The sequence below is a fragment of the Globicephala melas genome, chromosome 16 (genome assembly GCF_963455315.2).
Source record: "Globicephala melas chromosome 16, mGloMel1.2, whole genome shotgun sequence".
NCBI lineage: Eukaryota > Metazoa > Chordata > Mammalia > Artiodactyla > Delphinidae > Globicephala > Globicephala melas.
In genome coordinates, this window is record NC_083329.1 from 24,284,393 (window position 1) to 24,292,882 (window position 8,490).

The following is an 8,490-nucleotide window of genomic DNA, read 5'->3' on the forward strand; positions in this document are numbered from 1 at the left end:
GAGAACGTGGTTTGTAATCAAACCAGCCAGCACTGGTTTGTTTGTAATCACGGGTGTCATCAGAATCCCATGGAGAGCTAGGTCAAATGCCCAGACCCCACCTTGAACCTACACGGCAACCAGGTAAGGCTCTATTTCTAAAGCGCCCCCAAGTGACTGATGACACCCCTGGCTGAGGATGGCTCTTCACCTCCTTTCCAAATGGAAAGTGAAAGAAAACCCAAGTGGACTGCTTTACCTGCAAAACTGTTGGGAGAAAGGCCTGGAAGAAGCCGACCCGCCTGCTTGGGATCCATGGTCCACGCGGCACCTGCCACACCACAGCCATCCGTGAGTACACCCACACTTCCGCTAGTGGTAGGAGAAGCAGAGAGGGGATGGGGGCGGCAAAGCTGGTGAGCGCTCCCTTCTAGCAGGTCACGCATGGGTATCACCGGGGCACAGGTTCCTGGGCCACACTGCAGACTTCAGTGGAATCTCTAGGAGTCAGGAACAGGAATCTGCTTTCTGCCGCGTTTCCCAGGTGATGCTGGAAGCCCAAGAACCCCTGATACTGGAGGACTAGGGAAGGCCTCACGGTAGGGCGCTGCCAGATGCTGTTTTTAAAAGATGAGCAGGACTGACCAGGCAAAGCATTTCAGCCAGAACCATGGAGTGAGGGCAGGAAAGCACCGTAGACATAGGCAACATTTAAGTAGCACGTACTGTGTACCAAGCACCCTTCCAGAGCGGGGTTGGTGGCAGCTGTGGCAGCAGGGAATGACTGTCCTGGAAGTTCTAACTTAAGTCACTCGGCAGACTGGGATTCAGAACATCCTCATGCCCTGTCTGGTCTCCGCCTCACGGGATAGAGCAGGAAAGTTGTTTGGTTTGACCACAAGCAGAGAGCCAAGAGCCATGCAGTAACGGAAGTGTGGGCCTTCGGCTCACCTCACCACGGCCCCCCACTTTGCCCTCCCCGGACTTGCCCCCTCCCTCTACCCTGGAGGGACATCTTTCAAAGTTAACATTTTTCCTTGCCATCCAAAGATAGCTTGTTTTTCTAACTTGTGTGTCTGTTCTTTTTAAAAACAAAACCAATACAGTCATGATAAAAAAATTCAACCACAGAAAAATTAAGTAACAGATAAAAGCTCCCACTCCTGAATTCTCAGCCCATTCCCCCATTAATCAGTAGGAAGTATCTTGTTTTTCCTTCCAAAATGTTTCTATATATGTACGTATCACGTGCGTGGCTGCATCCCTTTAGTTCTTTTTTACATAAATTGCACCATACCATCTCACTTTTCTTGGACATCTTTTTGGAACATTTGGCTCTACCTTATTGTTTAAAATAGCTGCTTGCTATCTCCCTGTGTGATAGATGTACCGTAATTTACCCACCCTTCCCCGAGGGACACTTAAGGTGTCTCCACTTTTTTTGCTGTTTAAACAACACTGCAGTGAACATCTCTGTGTGTAAAACCTGCTTTGAAGTGATCCTCTCCTGGTAATCGCTATATTCTGTACTCACCAACTGGCTGTATATGGATTCACCACCAAGCATCTTAACATAACAATAAGAATAATCCCTTTATTCTGGGATTTATTCAATCATCATGACTCTGGAGTGAGGAAAAGCCATTTTTAACCAAGTACTGAACAACACAGCTTGTGTTCCACCCTGGGTCAGATGCTATGTGGGGAACAGAAATATAAGACAAGGAGAGGGCTCTTGTCCCCAGTGAACGGGATCTATTAGGAAGACAAGACCAATGGCCACAAAATAAGCCAGAGAACAATGAAGACTGGTAAGTAATTGAAAGGGAAACGATGTGGCTCTGAGGCCTGCATGGCGACAGGGGTGTGTGAGCTGCCGGACCAGCTTTGGGATTGAGCTGTAAGTTTCTGTGTCATGCATACACCCTTCATACCGTCATTCATCCAATCACATATTCATGTATTTGCCCCTTCACAAAATACTTGGTGAGTGGCTATCACTCTCTATATGTCAGGCACTGTGCCAGCTCCTAGGAAAACAAAGTTCACGTGAGACACTTTGTCCTTATATACAGGAAAATGTGAAGAGCCTCCCCAAAGAAAATCTAATCAACACGATTGTCGTTCTGTCACCAAATGCCTGTGTTAAATTCATCTGAGCCCAGGGCTGGCTTATTTCCTCCTGCACAATGTAGAACCCTGCTCTAGAGGTGAGAGTGGCATTTTCTATCCCTTTGGTGTTCCTCTACAGCCCCGGAAAGAAAACAGAAAATAAAACTGTCAACAACAAACTCCCAGCAAAATGGAACCACATAAACCTCAGAGGTGTTCAAAGGTATTACTTCTTTTTTCGAGGGGAAAAGGTTAGGTCATAAAAGTGCAAGATGAGAGGCCTCCAGACTCCTCCGGGATAAGTGGTCCACACGTCTTCCTCTAGGCTTCCACGGGCTAGCCAGGTGATGTCCCAGCAGAAGCGGCAATCTCAGGAGATTCCAAGTGCTCTCTGATGCCCGCTCCCCAAGGCCCAACTCCTTCCCTGGTTTCCTGCTCTGCTCCTTGCCCTCCCTGCGCAGGAGGCTGTGGTTCTGGTTCCCAAAGGCCCCGGGACCAGAGCCAGGCTGGCTCTCGGAGGGCCCACCAGAGGGCTTGCCGGAAGCCCCACTGCCTCAGGGGTGGAACAACCTACCACATCAAAGAGGAGTGTTAAGGTGACCGGCCCAGAGGAGGGGGCATGAGGACAGCTGCTGTGCCCCAGCCCGTTCCCTGGGAAGCTCAGGCCCCTCCCTCTCATTTGGGCTGGGAAACACCTCCTGTTGCCCCTCTACTTAGAAGGCCGGAACTCTGCTGAGCTGCACTTCCGCGACTGTCTTCCACCCACCCCTTCAGCTCAGCACCAACACAGCTGCTTTGGAGCTGCGGCTGCTGGCTGCTGTGAACACTTGAGGTTTCTGCTCAGACGTGCTGAGACCTAGGCAGGTGGAGGCTGCCCCTCCTTCTTTCCTCCTAAGAGAGCTGAGACTGACATCTGAGTTCTCAGCATCCTCACATCCGTTGACCTGTGTCACCCCCTGATCCTAGCACTGAAGGCTTCAATGTAATTAACATATGTTGAAAACCTTAAAAAAAAAAGTGTGAGATGAGATTTTCAGGACAGGGGCGGGGTAGGGAGTTGGGAAGAATTCAGTCCTTTCTATTTCTTTAAAACCCACCGATCAGTAAGGTTTCTCTTAGGGTAACTTTGTTTAAAATAGAAATAGAAAGCAAAGACCCACTTCCTGCCACTTCTCACAAGGCACCCTTGGGCCTGTCTTCCCAACTGGCCAGAGATGACTCACACAGCCACCCCCGGCCTCATTGCTCACCTATTCCTGCAGAGAACTGAGCTGTGTTAGACCAAAGTCTCCTGGGACAGTGGCTGGGCCTCCAAAGGCAGATATTGGCCTTGGGTCTCTCCCAAAAGGCATGGCTAGTGCTGAGTCAGCCCCCCAGGAGTTGAACTTCAGGTCAGCCCCGAGATCTCCCAGCCAGAGATGAGGAATCAGCCCATACATACTCCGCGATTGCTGACACCCCAGGAATCAGGGCCAACGGATGCAGCAGCAGAAACCTTAAGCGGAGCCAGATTCAGGGCCAGGGAGGTTGGTGGCGTTCGGCCCTCTTGATAGCCACAGCTTCCACCAGAACGATTCCTAAGAAGCTCCCTCCACACATCTGTTTCCTCCTTGCAGCATTTTGTAATCAGCCAGGAATAGAAGCTACTGAAGCCCCACCCATCCAGGACAAGACAAGACCTCAAGCAGCAAGATTGCTCAGCCTGAGTGTCCAGTGACCCAGAGAGAGACAAGGAAGGGAGGTCCCCCTGCCCCGTCTCCATGTGCCCACTCAAACTGGAAGCCCAGTGTGAAATTCTGCCCATGAGGGACCCAGACTTCTCCCACGACAAAACCGTGCAAAGACCAATGAGACTGAGATTCCAGACAGTGCAGATGGCACAGGGGCTAAGAACTTGGACTCTGTGTTCAAATCCCGACTGTGCCACCATCCTGCTTAGCAAGTCACATAATTTCTGTGAGTCATGGCTTTTCTGAAAGTCATGGCTTTCGTTTCTTCTCCTGTAAAATGGGAATAATGCTGCCCACCTCATACAGCCATTGAGAAGACTGAGTGTAAAGGGCACCTGTGAAGCACTTAGCTTAGGGCTTGATGAATAATAAACAAGAAAAACAGCAGTTGTTGGAACTTCCTTGGTGGCGCAGTGGTTAAGAATCTGCCTGCCAGTGCAGCGGACATGGGTTCGAGCCCTGGTCCGGGAAGATCCCACATGCCGCGGAGCAACTAAGCCTGTGCACCACAACTACTGAGCCTGCGTCCTAGAGCCTGCGAGCCACAACTACTGAGTCTGCATGCTACAACTACTGAAGCCTGTGCGCCTAGAAGCCTGTGCTCCGCAACAAAAGAAGTCACCACAACGAGAAGCCCGCACACCACAAGGAAGAGTAGCCCCCGCTCGCCTCAACTAGAGAAAGCCCGCGCACAGCAATGAAGACCCAACACAGCCAATAATTAATTAATTATTTTTTAAAAAAAGGTAGCGATTATTACCCTTGCTCTTTTTAAAAAAAATTTCTCCCATGTTTTAATATTTATTTATTTATCTATTATTTTCATTTATTTTATTTTGGCTGCACTGGGTCTTCATTGTGGCATGCGGACTTCTTAGTTGTGGCACGTGGGACCTAGTTCCCCAATCAGGGATCGAACCTGGGCCCCCTGCATTGGGAGTGTGGAGTCTTACCCACTGGACCACGAGGGAGGTCTCTACCCTTGCTCTTAGGAGGGCCCCTTACAGCCAAACTCCTACTTCGTGGTTCTCCCACTGATAGTGAGGCTGTCCCTCTAGTACCTCCTCCGCCACACTCAATCACACATTAGTCTGTCTTCCCTGGGGGCTCCTTTAGCACACAGTGTGGGACCTGCAGGACCTCCACACCTACCTTAGGGCCAGGCAAATGCTCAGGAAATGTCTGTACACCTAACCAAAGGGAGTCTTCAGCACTGGCCCCAGTTTGAGGGAATAGGAAGGGGTATCTTTCCTTGGCCCCTCTGCCCCCTCTGCTTTCCTGGTCCTTTTGCAGAACAGCTAGTGCTTAGATCAGCAGTTACCATAGCAACAATAGAGCCAGAGAGAGGGTACCAGGCAGGGCATCCCTGCTTCTCGGGAGACCAGGTGCCTCTTCCGGACAGCAAATAGGGGAAACTGCTGTGACGGCTGCCTCATAATAATGAGCTCCCTGGAAGGGGTCCAGGTTTCTATGTCATCCATATACCCCTTATTCCATCCAATCACGTATTTGCCCCTTCACAAAACACTGAGTGGCTGTCACTGCTATATGACAGGCACTGTGCCAGCTGCTAGGAAAACAAAGTTCAAGTGAGACACTGTTCCTGCCTCGAGAGAGCTCCCAGTCTAGAGAGGGAAGCAGAAGGGGAAGGCCGGGGAGGGCAGGAGGCAGAGGGGTATGTGTGAGGGTGGAGCAGAGGAGTGCAGAGGTTAAGAGCAGGGCCTCTGGAGTCGACTGCTTGCATTCAAACCCCGGCTCTGCCTATTACTTGCCATGTGACATCTGGGCACTTTACTGCATCTCTAAGCCTTAGTTTACCCATCTGTAAAATGGGGGTAATTAGCACTTACCTCAAAGGCTGTGAGGTATCACTAGTATATGTAAAGTACTGCCTGACATATGGCAAGCACTCAGTAAACAGAAGGCTTTCTATTGTTCTGACTCTACCCCAGTTTCCCTCCTGCACATACCCAAAGCCAGTTTTAGATTAGAGCTTCCTCCAGTGCTTCCTCAGCAGAGCCCCAGCTAACTCTTACCCCAGCTTCCAGGCTTAGCAGCCCCCACTGCCCCTGCACCTGGGAAGTCTGTGTGTACCCCACCCCCTGCTGCCAGCAGATTATCAGAACAGTGTCCCAGATAAAGTCCCCAAAGGGACTCTTTCTGTTTAGCACATGAATGGCCAAGTACCACTTATTTCAGGATGGAATTTTTAAAATACCTCCTGCTCTGATCATTATAGGGTTCCTCAGTATTCATCCTGGTACTTTCCTCCTTTGGCAGAAATGCCCAGAAACACACACACACACACACACACACACACACCCCTTTGAGAGATTTTCTAAACCTCTGAGTATAATCCAAATATCCCACAGCTTTGGAAGTGTACACCCAGATTTAGCAAAGGCTACCCCTGCTAACAGACATCCTTGCTTCCCAGGCCCCCAGTCTTGCGCTGCCAGGAGAGGGGTGCCACGCTCAGACTCCCCTGCGTGGGCAGCACAGAGCCTGCCTTAGTTGCTTTTTCCTCCTTGGCTGACGGGCCTGTGAATGGCTCTCTCCTGCTTGCTCTCTGCCAGGGAGCTGACCGTTGCTGTTCAACCACACCCTCTGAGGAAGGCTGTCTGCTACTAAGTGGGCTGGGGACTCTTGCTGTCTGCGAGGGGATTCTTGGTTGTGGTGGATCTTTGGGAGGAAATGGCAGGGCAACGTATCCTACAGTTCTTGTCGGGAGCATGTGTGTAATCATCCTTTCCATGAGCAGCACGGTTCTGGGTGGTTTTGTGCTCCACGCAGCATCCAAGCTGCCTGGTATCTGGGCAGGCCTGCAGGCATTTCAAATCCCTAACACTAACCCTCGTAAGATGATAACATCCTCTGAGAGGGCAGAGAAGCTGAATTCTTTTTTTTTTTTTTTTTTTTTTGCAGTACGCGGGCCTCTCACTGTTGTGGCCTCTCCCGTTGCGGAGCACAGGCTCCGGATGCGCTGGCTCAGCGGCCATGGCTCACGGGCCCAGCCGCTCCGTGGCATGTGGGATCTTCCCGGACCGGGGCACGAACCCGTGTCCCCTGCATCGGCAGGTGGACTCTCAACCACTGCGCCACCAGGGAAGCCCCGTGAGAAGCTGAATTCTGAGTACTCCTCCATAACACAGGAGAGGGTATTTATTTTACCATCATCAGCAACATGGCAAGATTCCAAGATTCACAATATTAAACTAGGCTTGGGATGCACGGAATGGGGGTGGGGGAAGGAATAATAGTCCCAGCTTCAAAGGGTTCACAGGTCATTTGAGTCTAAACCTGCACACATGAAGCAACCAGAAAACAACTCCAAACCATGCATCAAGCTGTGTGCAACGCAGGGCATCTTGTTCCACAAAGCGTTGGGAGAATGAATGCAGAGTTCATGTCTAATCATCCTCAGAAGCGTTGCCATGATTATAGTGTTGTTGGCCACTCACTGAGCATTTCCCTGGAAGGTGCTAAGTCCTTACATGGATGACCCCATTACTTTTCAACGGCCCTATGAAACAGGTCCTTAGTCGTTCCATGTTACAGATAAGAAACTAAGGCTCAGAGTGATTAAGCATCTTGCCCATGGAATTTAATGAGCGGCAGAGCTAGAATCTGAACCTGGTACACCTGACCACACAGCCTTCTTCTTATCCTCTATGGTATACCACCTCTTTGCCCAAAGAAAAATTCCTATCTGAATTTTGCAAGAGAAAAAGCTGGTTGAAGAAAAACACGAGGAGGCTGCTCTGAGGAAGATTCGAGAGTGGAGGAAACAGCACTTGCAAAGGCTCAAGAGCTCTGGCACAAGCCATGTGTGAGCAAAATGTTCGCAAAGACCAAATGCCCAGGCCTCCAGGGACTCACAGGGGTGGATGAATGGGAAATGGGGCTCCTGGGTGGACCCAGTGCTCAGTGTGTGTGTAAGGCGGGGAAGGGGCTGGAGGCTAATCAGTGAGAAGCTCCTCGGGCTGGATGTCTAATTGTCTGTGTAGACTTTGGATAATAAATGGAACCAGGCTGACATAAACCACAGGGGAGCCTAAGGCAGAGCAGCAATGTCTCCCCTCCATCAAGATGATCATTGACTTTGACAAAGGAAATGTGGACCCGGTGGGATGTGAGGTAAGAAGTTACAGGAGAGACACCCCACCACAGCCCTCACCACCAAAGCTCCAAGGAGCAATGTGGAGGTACCCAAGGGCAGTTCCTGCAGCAGTGAAGATGCTCCACCTTGGACCTGACCATTTGTTGATAGGTTTAATCCACTCTAACACAGCCACTCTGCTGTCTGAGATCAGAGAAGTTTACAGCTAGAAGGGAACTCAAGTACCATTTACTCAGCATCCCCAGCACCCATCACAACCACTGCCAGCTGTCCTGGCCATCCCAACCCACCCACACTGTGCCAGGATGTAACTGGGCTCAGCCCAGATGCGCTCCAGTCCAGAGCCACCAAGGAAAGGGGTCCACACGACCGCCTCTAGTCATCAGTTCTGATGTTATCATCATCTATGACGAGGAGGCTCTTTCAATGCTGTGGTTTAAACCGTCTTTCTCTTTTTCTAATAGAGGACAGATTTCACCTTAAATCCATAGTTGAACATGCTTTTATAAGATATTCTCCAAGGGCTTCCCTGGTGGCGCAGTGGTTGAG